The sequence below is a fragment of the Narcine bancroftii genome, chromosome 1 (assembly GCF_036971445.1).
Source record: "Narcine bancroftii isolate sNarBan1 chromosome 1, sNarBan1.hap1, whole genome shotgun sequence".
Taxonomy (NCBI): Eukaryota; Metazoa; Chordata; class Chondrichthyes; order Torpediniformes; family Narcinidae; genus Narcine; species Narcine bancroftii.
The window spans coordinates 356,067,057-356,085,641 of NC_091469.1; the positions used below are offsets into that span (position 1 = coordinate 356,067,057).

Below are 18,585 nucleotides of genomic sequence, written 5' to 3' on the forward strand. Positions count from 1 at the left end.
CTTTACAGCTCATGGGGCTGCATTGTTGACAGCCCAATATTCAATGTGAATTGAAGGAACAAATCTGTAGAGTCACAGCAGACAGCTCTAGGAAACAAGGCTGTGATAGCAGGAGATTTTAACTTTCCACATATTGACTGAGACTCCTGTACAGTAAAAGGGCTTGGATGGCTTTGAGTTTGTCAAATGCATTCAGGAAAGTTTTCTAAATCAATATATAGAGGTACCAACTAGAGGGTGTGCAATACTAGATCTCATATTAGGGAACGAGACAGGACAAGTGACAGAAGTATGTGTAGGGGAACATTTTGGTTCCAGTGATCATAATGCCAATATGATTTCAAGTTAATTATGGAGAAGGATCGGTCTGGGCCTCGGGTGAAGATTCTCACTTGAAGAAAGGTCAGTTCTGAGAAAAAGATCTAAAATGCATGGATTGGGATAAGTTTTTCTAGCAAGGATGTGCGAGGTAAGGGGAGGATCAAAGGTGAAATTTTGAGGGTACAGAGTTTATATGTTCTGTCAGGATTAAAGGCTAAGTTAACAGGCCTAGGGAACCTTGGTTTTCGAGGGATATTGGGGATCTGGTTTGGAAGAAGAGAGGTGTATAGCAGGTATAGACAACAGGGAGAAAATGAGGTACTTGATGAGTATAAAAAATGCTAGAAAAAAATCACGAAGGCTAAAAGAAGACATGAGGTTGTTTTGGCTGACAATGCAAAGGGGTTTTCCAGGTATATTAGGAGGGAAAGGATGGTAAGGAACAAAATTAGTCCCCTTGAAGATCAGACTGGTTGGCTGTGGAGCCAAAAGAGATGGGGGAAGATCTTAATTTTTTTTTTTGCATCAATATTTACTCAGGAAACTGGCACAAAGTCAAGGGAAGTTAGGAAAATAAGCAGTGAAGTCATGGAACTTGTACAGATTAAAGAGGGGGAGGTGTTTGCTGTCTTAAAGCAAATAAGATAGATAAATCCCCAGAGCCTGACAAGATATTCTCTTGAACCTTTAGGGAGGCTAATGTAGAAATTGCTGGGGCCCTGGCTGAAATATTTAAAATATATATAGCCACAGGTGTTGTGCCTGAGGATTGGAGGGTAGCATGTTGTTCCTTTGTTTTAAAAAGCCTCCAAAAGTAACCCTGTAAATTATTGGATGGCGTTCTAAGAGATTGGATATACAAGCATTTGGATAGCCAGGGACTGATTAGGGATAGTCAATGTGACTTTGTGCGTGGTAGATCGTGTTTAACCAATCATGTAGTTTTTCGAGGAGGTTACAATTAAAGTTGATGAAGAAAAGAGTGGATGTTGTCTACATGGACTTTAGTAAGACTTTTGACAAGGTCCCACAAGGGAGATTAGTCAGGAAGATTCAGAAACTCAGTATTAATGGTGAGGTAGCAAACAGGATTCAACATTGGCTATATGAGAGAAGGCAGAGAGTGGTGGTGGATGATTGGTTCTCAGACCGGAGGCTTGAGACTAGATGTGATCCTCAGGGATTGGTGCTGGGACGATTGCTGATTGTCATCTATGTCAGTGATCTAGATGATGATGTGTTAAGTTGGATCAGCATGTTTTCAGATGACAAAGATTGGAGGTGTTGTGGAGAGCAAAGAAGCTTTTCAAAACTTGAAGAGGGATCTGAACCAGATGGAAAAATAGCAGATGGAATTTGATGCAGACAAGTTTGAGGTGTTGCATTTTGAAAGGACAAATAAGGTCTGACTTCCATGATAAATGGTAGGGCACTGAGGAGTGGAGTAGAACAGTGGGATCTGGAAATACAGATACACAATTCCCTAAAAGTGGTGTCACAGGTAGATCGGGTTGTAAAGAGAGTTATCATAAGCCTTCATAAATCAAAGTATTGAGATGTTATGATAACGTTTTATAAGGTATTTAGAGTATTGTGTTAAGTTTTGAAAAGATATCAATAAGATTGAAAGAGTGCAGAGAAAATTTCCTGGACTTCAGGAACTGTTGCAGTGAAAGGTGAAATAAGTTAGGACTTTATTCCCTGAAATGTAGAGAATGAGGGGAGATTTGATAGAGGCATTAGACAGGGTTAATATAGGTAGGCTTTTTCTACTGAGGGTAGGTAAGATGCAAACCAGAGGATGTGTGTAAAGGATGAAATTGGAAATGTTTAGGGGAACATAAGGGGGAACTGCTTTGCACAGAGAGTGGTGGGAGTGTCGAACAAGCTGCCAGGTGAGGTGGTGAATGCAGGCTCAATTTTAACATTTAAGAAGAATATGAACAGGTACATGAATGGGAGAGGTCTGGAGGGCTATGGACTGGGCACAGGTCAGTGAGACTAGGCAGAAAAATAGTTTGGCGCACACTAGAAGGGCCTAGTTCTGTGCTGTCATGTTCTATGGTTCTGCGTTAGGGACCACATTAAAAAGGACAGAAGTCTTTAAAGATGGATCACAATGAGAAATAAAATGGAGAACGAAGGAACATTGATATATTAAATTACATTTATCTATCAGTTTCTTGTTATTAAAAGCAAAGAGCAGCTTATAAAATCAGAATATTTCTTTCTGAATCAAAAATACAAATAGAATCCATTTATAGGAAAACAAAACTTGGCTTCTAAGAGCTTAAACTTCTGAGATGTTCTCAGTTTTGAACTTGTTTATGGGGAGAAAAGGAGATGGAGAAGGAAGGTCAAGGTATTTAAAACTGTGAGACATCTAATTACATATAAATAATGAAATGGTTGTATTCCTAGAAATCACATCGTTAATCAAAATCTCATTATGGAAGGCAGAAATTTAATAGAAAATGCAAGAAAAGCTTGCCAAAAAAAAGCAGTGAATCTCAATAATAGACTTCTCTAGGCTGAGTTTTCATAATATAGAGATTTGTGCTTTAAGATGAGAGGTATGATACAGAATTTCCTTTACAGAATAAAACTGTATTGATGCCATCCTAGCAAGATTATGAAATACCAGGGAGTGCAGGTAATTTGCATATCTGCCCTGCCCCCCCTCCACCCCCATGTACCACAAGGACAGGATTTCTCATCCTTACCTATTACCTCACCAGCCACCACCTCCTCTGCCATTTCCACCACCAACCACATGATCCCTCCACTAGACATATATTCCCCTCTCTGCCTTCTACAGGGACCAAATATTCAAAGAAGAAATTTTGAGAGTGCAGAGTAGATATGTCCCAGTGAGGATCAAAGGAAAGGCTGGAAGTCATAGGGTGCCTTGGTTTTCGAGGAATATTAGAAATTTGGTTAGGGGAAAGAGGGAGGTGTACAAGAGGTATAAACAGCAGGGTGATGAGAAATTGAAAGAGGACTACAAGGAGTGTAGAAAAAATCATAAGAAAGAAATTAGGAAGGCCAAAAAGAGACACGAAGAGACTTTGGCAGGTAGAGTAAGAATAAATCCAAAGGGTTTCTACAGGTACGTTAAAAGTAAAAGATTAGTGAGGGATTGTGATAGTACAGATCTATCACCAATGTACATAGTGTATATAGTTACTGTATCTAGACTGTGCTTACAGCGATTGGCTGAGAGCTAAGCCACGCCTATTGTCTGGGCCTTAAAGGGTTGTGTCCCTAGCCAGGTCGGATCATTCCGGACTGGTCGGCCACCTGTGAAGAGCTCCTGTCTTTTGCTAATAAAAGCCTTGGTTTGGATCAACAAGTCTTTGATTCTTTCTTTTTTTTTAAACTTTATTTGTGGTGGTGAAGAAGGCTTTTAGTATGCTGGCCTTTAACAATCATTGCATGGAATATAGGAATATAGGAGTTGGGAGGTGATGTTGAGATTGTATAAGACGTTGGTGCGGCCTAATTTGGAGTTCTGTGTGCAGTTCTGGTCGCCTAATTATAGGAAGGATATAAACAGAGTGGAGAGAGTGCAGAGAAGGTTTACCAGAATGTTGCCTGGGTTTAAGCATCTGGAGTAAGGGGAGAGATTGGACAGATTGGGTCTTTATTCTTTGGAGCGTAGAAGGTTGAGAGGGGATTTGATAGAAGTATTTAAGATTATGAAAGGGATAGACAGAATGGATGTGGATAGACTATTTCCGTTAAGAGGAGGAAAGTTTAAAACAAGAGGACATGAGTTAAGAATTAAGGGGCAGAGGTTTAGAGGTAACATGAGGGGGAACTTCTTTACTCAGAGAGTGGTAGCTGTGTGGAATGATCTTCCGGGAGAAATAGTGGCGGCGGAGTCAATTGTATTATTTAAGAAAAGGTTGGACAGGTATATGGATGAGAAGAAGATGGAGGGTTATGGAGGTGGGATTAGAAAGGGGTGTTTGGTTCGGTGCGGACTAGAAGGGCCTAATGGCCTGTTTCCGTGCTGTAATTGTTATGTTATGTTATTTAAGATTTTATAACATGAATAACATATAGGATTACATTTTAAAAAATTAAGAATAAAATAATAAAATTACAATACAATATCAGTAATCTAAATAAACTATAGCCTCCCCAATAATTATTACACATTAATAACCCAACTCAAATTAGTCCAACCCACCTTTCCCCCCCAAAATAAAGAGTGAAGAATTAATAAAGTTAATAATATATGTGATAAAAAAAACCCACTTACAAAAAAAAACAAAAACATAACCGATTAAAATACTAACAAAAAGAAAAGTAATTAATACTAAGATATCAGACTTAAAAAACATATTTAAATCAAACTTAAATGCATATATTTAACAAACGGAGTTAAGATGAAACATATATTTAACTCAAACTTAATATAAAAAATTAGTAAAGTTAGTAACATTATCAAAAATTCTTAAACAATAATCAATTCTTAAAAAAAAATTGTAGTATGAATAAAAAATGAAAAAAAACTTTCTCTATAGATAAACCTTCACCAAATATCAACTAACTTCACATCTATCATCATATTAGTCACATAAACCACCATCTTAAAACAAAATTCAAACCTCATTAAGCATTGTACAATTCAATTTTAGTACTCTTCCACCATTTTTCCCTTTTACTCTTAAATAGTTATCCAATAAAAGCTCCAATACCACATTTAAATATCCCCAATCATTACGTTAAAATTCAGATATCCAAATAATAAAAACACATCTACAACGAAATCTATATCTTCAACAAATGGAGCATAAACCACAAACAAAATTCAAGCCTCATTAAGAATTGTACAATTCAATTTATAACTTTCACCATTATTCCCTTCATTCTATAACTAAAATAGCAAAATAATATACACCAGAATTACCACTCCTTTCACCTTAAAGTTAAAGAAAAAATATATTAAAAAAAACATCCATCCCATTCACATTTAAATTTCAGATATTCCTTATCTACTGAATAAACTTTACAAAAAAAAACACATCAATTTTTAGTTTTTTAAACAATCAAATACTTTCTTATGCTTTTTTTTATATTTAAACAAAAAAAAAACCCTTCACTCTTTAATCTAATAATACAAAAAAAAGGAAAAAAAACGGGTAGGAGGTTTAAAATACCCCCTCCCGTCTAAACCGCGCAATGCGGTAACTCCCAAAACAAAATGGGTGTGAGATAACTCACACGTAGCAGATGACTTTCAGGAAATAGTGCCTATCCAGTTCTCTCTCCCAACTCTCACTTCATCTTAAACTAACATCATCATTATTTAATATCCCTCTTTTTTTAAAAAAAACATTAGAAAAAAAAAGGACAACTCTTCTTTTAATCAGCTCCAACTGCCGAGTCACCATTACAACCATTCCTTCTTGGAGCACGGCTCTTTTCTTCCATCTCTTGACTCCTTAGAGATCGCGGCGGACTATGTCTCTGTTGAAACTGAGTAATTGGCAGCTCTTGAGCAAATGCTATAGCTTCCTTTGGAGAATCAAAGAACTTTGGTTGGCAACCATCTTGAAAAACCTTGAAAACAGCTGGATATCTAAAGGTTGCCTTGTAACCTTTCTTCCACAACAACTCTTTAGCAGGATTGAATTCCCGTCGTTGGAACATAACTTCTTGACTCAAATCCGCATAGAAGAAAACTCGATTATTTTGAATCATCAAGGGTGATTTTCTCTGTTGTGCATTTCTAATAGCCACTTGTAAAATTATTTCTCTGTCATAATAATTCAAGCAACGAACCAAAACAGGTCTTGGACTTTGACCTGAAATAGGTCTTCTACGCAAGGCTCTGTGAGTACGTTCCAGTATTATACCTTCCGGGAAATGTTCTTGACCCAACACCTGCGGAATCCATTCAGTAAAAGATTTTCTTGGGTCTGGTCCCTCCATACCTTCCGGCAAACCAATGATCTTTATATTGTTCCGTCTGGATTGGTTTTCCAAATAATCAATCTTTTTCACCAAATTTTTATTTTGAGTTTGTAAGTCTTCGACTATTTTGGTCACATCAAAAACTTGATCCCATATTTCGTCTATATCTTCTTCACACGAATTAAATTTATCTTTCACTTCAAGCTTAAAAGTTCCAAACTCAGCCATCTGTTGAGAATATATTTTCACCAAAGTATTAAACCTAGTACCAAGTTCAGTCATAATCTTGAATAATACCTGCATTGTATAAGATAATTTAGATTCAAGATTCACAAAAATCTTTTCAATTGGAAGAGATTTTGGCTCAACAGATTCCTGCTTCTTCTCCAAAGGATCTTCTATTCCTTCCTTCATTCTGGTTGCCTTCCTTGTAGTGTGACTGCGTGTGGAAACCCCAGCCACAGCCTCTCCAGCAATAACTGGAGGACGCTGGGCGGGGTTTTCCCCAGTCCATAATGTATTAAATTCTCCCAGTACATCAAGTTGTATAGGTTCTTGTATCTCAAGAGATGCAGTTTGCAGCGCCACCTCTACAGCTGACAAATGCCTTTGAGTAACTCTTTGTTCTAAAGGCTGTTTGGCGCCCTCTTTAGGGGGCTCTACCGATGTAACATAGAGCTCTACATCCGAATACTGTACCTCTCTCCTGGGATCCATTTCACGCTGAGTCCTGGTGTCTTTCCTGTAGATAGGCTCCAAAACTTGAACTTTTGGAAAATGTAGTTTTTTGATGATCTGTTGTCGTTTTTTTTTGCTCTTTTCCACCAATTGTACCATCATAAGTTAAATTAACAGCACTGAAATGATCTAAACTTTTAAAGAATTTTAACGGGCATTTCTAGACAAAACAATAAGATAGAGTCAGGAGAGGACTGGAAGGCACGTCTGATCCTTACGCCATCTTGCCACGCCCCCCCCCCCAAGTCTTTGATTCTTTCGACGAGCTCTACAATTTTATGACGACCGAGGCCGGGTCGAGTGTTCCGGGCGAGAGAGGCGGGCCAACACCGTGGTTGTGAGGGTGGGCTTCCCCTTCCGGGTTCGTCGTCTCCGTGACGTCAGGCGTTGCCGTGCAGGGGTGCCCTCGCTCTCATTGGACGAGAGCTCTGGGGAAGAAGAGTTTGAATGGGATAGTGGCGGATGGGCTTCACATGAGGCACTGTGTTTGCCGGCGGCCATTTTAGACCTACAGACTGCAGCAAAGTGGCCCTTTTTAAGGCACTTCTGGCACCTGGCTTTTCTTGCTGGCCACTGGGACCTGCTGTGCTTGTCCCTCCCGCAGAAATAACATTTTGGGTTCGCACGGGGCAGTGTAGCAGCAGCCGACAGGCCATCAGCATCTCGGGGGGGGTGGTAGGGTAGAAGGGCATTCTACTCACATCAGAACGTGGGGTCCAGTCCCTAAAGAACTCGATGGACTTTAAGGCTGCATCCTCCATTGTGATTGCAATCCGGGCCACGTCCTCTAGTTTTTCTACCCCTTGCTCGAGCAAGCGCAGCCTCACTTTGTTCGATCGGAGCCCAGCCACATAGGCATCCCGGACGAGATCGTTTGTGATCTCGGCAGCAGTTTTGTCCACACATTTACAGTCCTTGCCCAACGCCTTTAATACTTGTAAATATGCCCTGCTGGACTCGCCGGGCTGTTGCTTCCTCGACGCAAGCACGAGCCGGGCATGAACTCTGTTCACCAGTTGATCATACCGTTCTTTCAGTACCTTTATGGCTGCGGTGTAAGTGGTCTCATCCTGGATGTTCTCGTAGACTCTCAAGGACACCATAGACAGCAATGCTGTTAGACGCTGGTTATCCTCCTCCACCTCAATGAATCTCAGGAAGTTTTTAAAGTTCAGCAGCCAGAAGTTAAAGGCTTTGAAGGCTGTAGCTGACTGTGGGTCAATATCAAGTTTTTCTGGCCGAGTTAAACGCTCCATCCTTTATAAAAAAATTCTTTTTGCTAATAAAATTGTAGAGCTCGTCGAAAGAATCAAAGACTTGTTGATCCAAACCAAGGCTTTTATTAGCAAAAGACAGGAGCTCTTCACAGGTGGGCCGATCAGTCCGGAATGATCCGACCTGGCTAGGGACACAACCCTTTAAGGCCAAGACAATAGGCGTGGCTTAGCTCTCAGCCAATCGCTGTAAGCACAGTCTAGATACAGTAATTATATACACTATGTACATTGGTGATAGATCTGTACTATCACAGGGATAGAATTGGACCCCTTGTAGATAGGGAGGGTAGGCTATGTGAAAAGTCAGAGGAGATGGGGGAAATTTTAAATGATTTCTTTTCCTCGGTATTCACTAGGGAAAAAAATATTGTACCAGTTGAAGTAAAGAAAAATAGTGGGGAGGTCATAAATCATATAAGGATAACTGAGGAGGTAGTGATGGCAGTGTTAAAAAAGATAAAGGTGGACAAATCTCCGGGTCCGGACAATGTATTCCCAAGGACACTCAGGGAGACTAGTGTACAGATAGTGGGGCCATTAAAAGAGATATTTAGGATGCCACTGGTCACGGGGGTAGTGCCAGAGGATTGGAGGGTGGCTCATGTTCCGCTGTTTAAGAAAGGGTCCAAATGTAAGCCTGGAAATGATAGACCTGTGAGTCTGACGTCTGTGGTGGATAAGTTGATGGAAAGTGTTCTGAGGGATGGCATTTACAAATATTTGGAAGAACAGGGATTGATAGGTAGTAGTCAGCATGGTTTTGTCAGGGGTAGATCATGCTTAACAAACCTTATAGAGTTTTTCGAGGGGGTTACAAAAAAGATTGATGAGGGGAAGACTGTGGATGTTGTCTATTTAGACTTTAGTAAAGCTTTTGACAAAGTTTCCCACAGGAGGTTAGGAAAAAAGGTGGAGGCATTAGGTATAAATAAGGAGGTAGTGAAATGGATTCAGCAATGGTTGGATGGGAGGTGTCAGAGAGTAGTGGTAGAAAATTGTTTGTCCAATTGGAGGCCGGTGACTAGTGGAGTTCCTCAGGGATCGGTCCTGGGTCCTCTATTGTTTGTTATATATATTAACGATCTGGAAGAAGGGGTGGTGAATTGGATAAGTAAGTTTGCAGATGATACAAAGATTGCTGGTATTGTGGACAGTAAGGAAGATTACGGTAGCTTAAAAAGAGATATAGGAAAGCTAGAGGAGAGGGCTGAGAAATGGCTGATGGAATTTAATACGGATAAGTGTGAAGTGTTGCATTTTGGAAAGGCAAATCTAAATAGGTCATATACATTGAATGGTTGACAATTGGGGAGTGCAGAGCAACAAAGGGATTTAGGAGTTATGGTAAATAGTACCCTCAAAGTTGATACTCAGGTAGATAGAGTGGTGAAGAAGGCATTTGGAATGTTGGGCTTCATAAATCAAAGTATTGAATTCAAGAGTTGGGATGTTATGATGAAATTGTACAAAGCATTGGTGAGGCCAAGTTTGGAATACTGTGTGCAATTTTGGTCACCGAATTATAGGAAGGATATAAACAAAAAAGAGAGAGTGGAGAGAAGGTTCATGAGAATGTTGACAGGATGTCAGGGTTTGAGTTACAGAGAAAGGTTGAGCAGCCTGGGGCTTTTTTCTCTGGAGCGTAGAAGATTGAGGGGGGATTTGATGGAGGTGTTCAAGATTTTAAAAAGGATAGAGAGAGTCAACGTGGATAGGCTTTTTCAATTAAGAGTAGGGGATATTCAAACCAGAGGCCATGGTTTGAGATTGCAAGGGGAAAATTATAAGGGGAACATGATGGGAAATTTCTTCACGCAAAGGATGGTTGAGATGTGGAATAAGCTTCCGGCAGAGGTGGTTGAAGCAAGGACGTTATTTACATTTAAGGAAAGACTGGATAATTACATGGAGGGGAGAGGATTGGAGGGGTATGGACCAGGTGCTGTTCAGTGGGACTAGGGGGATGGGGATTTGTTCCGGGATGGACTAGTAGGGCCAAACTGGCCTGTTCTGTGCTGTATATGGTTATATATGGTTATAGCACGGTAACAGTCCCTTTCAGCCCACAATCCTATGCCATGTAATTGACCTACACTCCCAGTACATTTTGGAGAGCAGAAGGAAACCAGTGCACCTGGAGGAAACCCACGTGGATATGGGGAGAACATACAAACTCCTTACAGACAGCATGGGATTCGAACCCTGGTGCCGATCATAATGCCAATAGCATTGTGCCAACTGCTACACCAACTACGCTGGCCTAATTAGTGATCAATCTCTCTCTTATAGGTGTGGTCCATACATGCTCCCCAATCCAAAGTAATTGCCAGAGTGCACACATGACATCCGAGATTCTATTTCCTGCAGGCCAGGCAGAATTTTTAATTAAGATAACTGTGAACAGTACTCTGAGAAAAACAGAAGAAAGAAATGTAATCAAACTGAAAGTGCAAATACAGAAAAATAATTATTAAAAAATAAAGAAATAAAGTTAGAATCTTTAAATGAGGCTCAGATTGAGTCTGTTGTTTAGTAGGAGTCTGATGGTGGAGGGGTAGCAACTATTCCTGAACCTGGTGGTACGAGTCCTGTGGCATCGATGCCTCTGTCTTGATGACAGCAGCAGGAAAAGAGCATGTTTGGGTGGTGTGATTCCTTGATAATTGCTGCTGCTCTCTGATGGCAGTGATCCATGTCGATTTTCTTGAATATTGGAAGAGTTTTGCCTGTGATGCACTGGGCTGTGGCCACTACTTTTTGCAGGGCTGTACAAAGCGTGGCATTTCTTCTGCACATTTAGAGGTAAGGTACTTTAATTGGCATCATGACAGGCACAAATATGGGCTGAGGACCTGTGCTAGGTTCTTCTATGTTTTATCTTCACAAAAGTACAGTCCTTCCTCCCAAGATGAGGAATTTGATGGTCATTTCAAATAGCATCTTCCCTGCATTATAATTATGTTTCTTACAAGCTCCTGCTTTTGGGCAGGGTTTGCAGGCCATCATTTTCAATTGCCACACTTCCATGAGCCTACTACATATCTTGTTTTTGAATCTCTTATCTTTGCGATTTAACTATCCCCATTGCCTGCATTTAATTGACGCTAATGTGTTAAAGTCATTACTTCCCAGTATATCATCAGTGCACATTTCTGCTGATATATCCCAGTTCTTACCAATGGAATCAGCCTGGGTATCTGCTCCGGAGTTATTACACCCACATCCTCTTAATAATGGGCTTAAAATAATTCCCATACTACTGAAAGGTCGTGTTGTAGCAACTGTGTCGCAGTCTGAAATGAAGGAGAAAATGATCAGAGGTAGTCGAGTTGAAGTTCAGTTAAAGTCGTTACTCAAACAGCCACTTGTAGCTTTTAAAATCCCGCACGTTCCAAATGACGTTATCGTATTGTGATGTCATGACGACACTCGGAACCTCCCGAGCCAGTTCAATTAAGCCTCTGGTGAGTCACTCCATGGTCACCTCTTCCCCACCCCCCCCCACCGCACCAAGAAACGGTGATAGGAGGCTAAACCTCTGGTGCCATTACTGTCCACCGCACCTTTGCATCGGGGGCCGATCAAGGTTGAGATGAGCAGGCTTTAGTCAGTTAAGCGTAAATGTCTCTGGACATCCCTCAATGTCCAGTACACAAGTTGTATGATTGTTTCATAGTAATCTAAAGGGGCCCTCATACGACCTCTGTAAGGGTGGCCTGTGAGCACCGCTACACACAAACACAAACTCACAGACCTTTCAGATGAAAGGTATCGTTATTCCATGCCCTGACTTTGGAACTGGGGCCAATTTTCCAAGCCGCTCCCTGCCTAAGATTTCAGCCATTGGCACCCTCCTGTCCGTGTGCTGCAGGCTCAAACTCACCAGGTACAATGAGCAGGACTCCATAAACTAATTCTGCCGATGAGGAGTTGAGATCCTCCTTGGGTGCCATTCTTATTTCCAGGAGGATCCGGGGCAGCTCATCCGTCCAATCAGGTCCCTGGAGGAGGGCCATCAGTGCAGCCTTCATGTGCCTATGGAACCACTCTACCAGGCCGTGGTGGAACTGCATTCCTAGCAGTCATGACAAAACATCCCAGAGTGCGGAGGTAAACTAGAGGCCTCTGTTGGAGATGATGTGTATGGGTAGGCAGAACCAAGATACCCAGGCAGAAATAAAAGCTCTGGTACATGAATTGGTTGATGAGTCCATCATAGGAACTGCCTCCAGCCACCTAGAAAATCTGTCGACAACTGTTAACAAGTACCCAGTCCCTCGTGACACTGGAAGCAGGCTGACAATGTTGACGTGCACGTGGTTGAATCTGCACTGCGGTGGCTGTAAAGGCTGAAGTGATGTCATCACACGCCTTTGCACTTTTGCAGCTTGGCAGTCCGTGCACGTCTTTGCTCACTACAAGACCTGCTTTTTGAGTCCATGCCATACAAACCTGTCGGCTATCAGGTGGACCATCGCTTGAATGGAGGGGTGTGACAGTCCATGAATGGTATCGAAAATGCAACATCTCCACACGGCAGGGACGATGGGGAGAGGCTAAGCTGTGGAAACATCGCACAGGAGAGTGGTATCTTATGGCCCAAAGGCTATATCCTCAAGTTGCAGGCTTGTGACAGCAGTTCTATATGCCAGGAGTTTGTCGTCCTGGCACTAAACTTTGGTGAGTGCCATGTAGTCTACAACTGGAGAGAGGGCATGTACTGTCACCATAGGTCAACAGCCACCATATTTCTCTTACCAGAGATATGTTTAATCCTGGTTGAAAATGCGGATACATAAGATAGGCAGTGTTGCTGATGGGTTGACCAGAGATCTGATGTGAATGTTGGTCAGCAAAAACCGTAAAGTCCCTGCCTTCCAAAAAATAGTGGAAGGATCTGACCGCTAGGTAGAGCACCAGCAATTCCCTATCAAATGTACTGTATTTCATTTCCGGAGGGTGGAACTGCCTACTGAAAAAAAGCTAGAGGCTTCCATTGTCCATTGGTGTACTGTTCCAAGACCCCGCCTACTGCCACGTCAGATGCATCTATTGTCAAGACAGTTGGTGCATCCATTTGTGGATGGACCAGTAAAGTTGCCTTCGCTGGAGCATTTTTGGTCTTCTGGAATGCAACTGTTGTCTCCTTTGTTCACTTAAGTTCTTTGGCACCCCCAGAGAAAGATTTCATAATATGAGCTGCAGAGGGTAGAAAGCGATGACAGAAATTGTCCATCCCCACAAATTCCTGGAATTCTTCTTGCTAGGCAATGGAACAACTCCCGGCTGCTGATCTGATGTCCCAAGAACTCGATAGAGTTCGAATTTGCACTTGGCAGGGCTCACAGTTAGCCCAAACTCATATAAGCAGCGTCAGAGTAAACGCAAATGGCGCAGGTGTTCTTTGTGGGAGTGGCTGGCGACGAATATGTTGTCCAAGTATATGAAAAGGAAGTCCATGCCTCACCCCACTGGAATATTTGTGCGCCATCTTTGAGCCCAAAAGGCATTCTCAAAAATTCAGCAAGGTCAAATGGTGTTTTGATGGGGTCTTGGGCACATCCTCTGAGTTTACAGGTATTTGGTGGTACCCACAGACCAAGTCAATTTTAGAAAATACTCTGGCCCCCATGAAGATTAGGTGTAAAGTCCTGTATATAACCATATAACCACTTACAACACAGAACAGGCCAGTTCGGCCCTACTAGTCCATGCTGTAGCAAATCCCCACCTTCCTAGTCCCACTGACCAGCACCCGGTCCATACCCCTCTAGTCCCCTCCTATCCATGTAACGATCCAGTCTTTCCTTAAATGTAACCAATGATCCCGCCTCGACCACGTCTGCCGGAAGCTCATTCCACATCCCCACCACCCTCTGCGTAAAGAAATTTCCCCTCATGTTCCCCTTATAATTTTCCCCCTTCAATCTTAAACCATGTCCTCTAGTTTGAATCTCCCCCTTTCTTAATTGAAAAAGCCTATCCACATTTACTCTGTCTGTCCCTTTTAAAATCTTAAACACCTCTATCAAGTCCCCTCTCAATCTTCTACGCTCCAGAGAAAAAAGCCCCAGTCTGCACAACCTTTCCCTGGAACTCAGACCCTGAAATCCTGTCAACATTCTCGTGAACCTTCTCTGCACTCTCTCTATTTTGTTTATACCTTTCCTATAATTTGGTGACCAAAACTGTACACAGTACTCCAAATTTGGCCTCACCAATGCGTTGTACAATTTCATCATAACCTCCCTACTCTTGAATTCAATAGTCCGATTTATGAAGGCCAACATTCCAAATGCCTTCTTCACCACACCATCTACCTGAGTATCAGCCTTGAGGGTACTATTTACCATAACTCCTAAATCCCTTTGTTGCTCTGCACTCCTCAATTGCGGCATAGGGTAGCGGTCTACAATGATAGCATCATTGAAATGCCTGTTATCCCCACAAGGTCTCCACCCTCCTGTGGCTTTGGGCACCGTAAGTAGCGGGGAAGACCGGGGGTTATCAGACCTGCATATGATTCCAAGTTCCACCATTTAAAATTATGAGAGGGATAGAATTGATGTGGATAGAGTTAGGAACAAATGTTTAGAAGTAACATGAGGGGGATCTTCTTTACTCAAGAGAGGTGGCTGTGTGGAATGAGTTTCTGGGAGTAGTGGCAGCAGGGTCCATTTTGTCATTTAAGTAAAAATTGGATAGGTATATGGATAGGAGAATGGAGGGTTATGGGCAAGGTGCAGGTAGGTGGGACTAGAGGAGTATACTTGGTTTGGCGTGGATTAGAAGGGTCGAGGTGGCCTGTTTCCGTGCTGTAATTGTTATATGTTATTTTGTGAAACTCTTGTTTTGCAAGCTGCAACTTGTCAGCAGCCACTGTTCGAGGGTTATCAAAGTCCTCGTCAGCCAACATGAGGCGATGTCTTCTGGCATATGTTCTAAAAACAATTGCTTCAGGAGCAAGCAAGGTCTATGGGTGTCTGCCAGTGCCAAAATCTTGTTAATGAACTCCGAAGGGACACGGTTCCCCAGGCCATTTCTCATGCCGAGAGAGACCGTGAATTTGGAGGAGGACTTTTAGGGCTTTGTACTTGCTGAGAAATTGTGGGTCCTGAAGGAAATCCACTACTTGACCGGCCGTGTCCTGGTTGAGGACACTTACCACACGATAGTACTTAGAGGCATCCACTTTTATCTTGCGAATGTAAAACTGCACCTCAGTCTGTCCAAACCAAATTTCAGGTTGAGTGGGCCAAAAGACTGGCAGTTTGAGTGAAACTGCTGCGTTTTCCTGTTGGGTCCAAAATCCGTTTGGGCCCATCGGGGTCACCAATGTAGCAACTATGTCACAGCGCGAAATGAAGAAGGAGAAAATGATCAGATGTAGTCGAGTTGAAGTTCAGTTAAAGTCGTTACTTAGTCACCTGTAGCTTTTAAAACCCCACACATTCCAAATGGCATTATCACATTGTGATGTCATGACGTCACTCAGAACCTCCCGAGCCTCCAGTGAGCCGCTACAGTGTGCTGGCTTAGCCACATAAACTTGTTCTGACTCGTTTCCATGTAAATATGAAGATCTACCAGGACCAATGCCTGAAGAGGGCGCACAAAATCAGTGAACCGGTGCGGACTCGAAAGGCCAACATGGCCTGTTTCCGCTCCGTAAATGGTTATATGGTTATGGTTATTATATCTTTTCTAGTTTTACATGATATTTAACCCTACCTTCCATTTCCCCATGCTTAGGATGCCTTACTTCAGCACCACAGCATGACATGCCATTAATTTTTCTCTGACAAGTCTCAGGCACTTGAACTTTCTCTTACTGAACTAATCATGAATTACTCCAACACCATTTATTTTCTTGCACTATGTTAACTGAATATTTATTATCTGTCTTTTATATTTTTTAATTTATTGTTTATGAATATGAAACGCTGCTGCAAAACAATAAATGTTGTGACTTGTTCATGACAATAAATTCTGATTCTATTACAAAGGAGGAAAAACCCAACACCTAACCCCAACCAACCAATTTTCCCCTGCAACCGCTGCAACCGTGTCTGCCCGTCCCGCATCGGACTTGTCAGCCACAAACGAGCCTGCAGCTGACGTGGACATTTACCCCTCCATAAATCTTCGTCCGCAAAGCCAAGCCAAAGAAAGAGGTTACTATCTGTACAGCAATTTAATGTGTACTATTGTGTTTTTTTTAATGAAGAACTTGTTTGGCTGTGGCAAGTAAGAATTGGAGTGCACATGACAATAACACCTCTCCTAAGAATTTTTTATGACTCACCTCATTCTACTTCAGAAGATTCCTGAACTGCTTTAGCATTCTTAGCTTGCCTTCCAAAGGTAGTCTGAAGGTCCGTTGATTTGTATCTCTTATTTTCTGTGAATCATGTTGTAAAGTTAAAGTTCTACTTGTAGTGTGTGTGTGTATTAAGTAAATTCATCATCTGCTGCAATTTCTTATAGTGTAGATTCCTATTTTGTGACCTCATGATTTGTATCCTTATGCTGGTACAGTAACCATACCCTGTATCCCAAACACTTCGGACCAGACGTTGTTCGGTTTTTGTTTTTCAGAACAAAACCAAAAAAACTTAAAGACAGCACAGTAGCATCAACAGAATACTTGCATCAGCTCATGTGTGTAAGCAGAAATAATGTTTAATACGTGCCCAAAAAAACCTTAATGTCGAGGGTTGTATATCATCGTACAATTTACTTTAATGCTAGGAGTATTGTAAGGAAGGTGGATGAGCTGAAGGTGTGGATAGACACTTGGCAGTATGACTTGGTGGCGATTAGTGAGACGTGGTTGCAGGAGGGTTGTGACTGGCAGCTCAATATTCTGGGATTTCGCTGCTTTAGGTGTGATAGAATTGGAGGGGTAAGAGGGAGTGGTGTGGCATTGCTTGTCAGGGAAAATATTACAGTGGTACTTAGACGAGATACGATTGGAGGGCTCGTCAAGGGAGGTGGTATGGGTGGAATTGAAAAATGGAAAAGAAGTTACAATTATAAGGGTGTATTATAGACCACCTAGTGGGGAGCGAGAAATAGAGGAGCAAATATGTAAGGAGATAGCAGAGATTTGTAATAAGCACAGGGTTATGTTGGGGATTTTAATTTTCCTCCTATAGATTGGGAAACACATTCTGTGAAAGGGCTAGATGGATTAGAATTTGTAAAATGTGTGCAGGATATTTTTGCAGCAATACGTTGAGGTACTAGAGAGGGGGCAGTGTTGGATCTACTGTTGGGGAATGAGATAGGGCAGGTGACCGAGGTGTATGTGGGGAGCACTTTGGATCCAGTGATCAGGGTACCATTAGTTTCAATATAATTATGGATTAAGGTTTTTCAGTGGGGGAAAGCCAGATTTGATGAAATAAGAAGGGATTTTCAAAGAGTGGTTTGGGCTGATTTGTTTTATGGGAAGGAGGTAGAGGAGAATTGGAGGTCTTTAAAAGGTGAGATGACGAGGATGCAGAATCTTTATGTTCCTGTTAGGATAAAAGGCAGAGCCATGGTTTTCAAGGGAGATTAGATAGTTGTTTCAAATTAAAAGGGAAGCCTACATTAAATATAAAAAAAACAGGTATTAACGAGATGCTTGGAAAATACATGGATTGTAAAAATAAGTTAAGAAAGAAATTAGGAAAGCGAACAGGGTGAAAGTAAATCCGAAGGATTCTTACAAATATGTAAATAGCAAAAGGAGACTGAAGGATAAAATTGGTCCCTTAGAGAATCAACTGTGTGCAAAGCTGAATGAGATGGGGGAGATATTGAATGAGTTCTTCTCTTAGGTATTCACTAGGAAAAAGGAATTGGAATCGTGTAGGATAAGAGAAGCAAAAGGGGTGATTATGAAAAATGTAGGGATTAGGAAAGAGGGAGTGTTGGAACTTTTGAGGCATATAAAGGTGGATAAGTCTCTGGGTCCCAATGGGATTTTCCCCAGGACCTTGAGGGAAGTCAGGGAGGAAATAGCGGAGGCACTGGGAGTGATTTTTCAAAAGATGAGTTTATACCGATAAGTGTGAAGTACTTCATTTGGGGAAGAATAATCAAAACAGGACATATGCAGTGAAGGGGAGGGCTTTGAGAAATGTAGAGGAACAGAGAGATCTTGGAATAATAGTTCATTGTTCTTTGAAAGTGGATTCTCCTGAGGATAGAGTGGTAAAGAAGGCTTTTAGTATGATGGACTTTATAAATCAAAGCATAGAATATAGGAGTTTGGAAGTGATGTTGGTGAGGCCAAATTTGGAATATTGTGTGCAATTCTGGTCCCCAAATTATA

At 41.7% G+C, this 18,585-nt stretch overlaps 1 long non-coding RNA gene across 1 annotated transcript in view; it reads right to left on the reverse strand.

The window, feature by feature from the left end:
• Positions 1 to 11,527, reverse strand: part of LOC138749904 (uncharacterized) — a 34,954-nt gene extending 23,427 nt beyond the window's left edge. Inside the window, exon 1 of the long non-coding RNA XR_011348934.1 lies at positions 11,438 to 11,527. This is a non-coding gene — a long non-coding RNA (uncharacterized lncRNA). The remainder of the gene's footprint in view (positions 1 to 11,437) is intronic.
• Between the last annotated feature and the right edge of the window lie 7,058 nt (positions 11,528 to 18,585).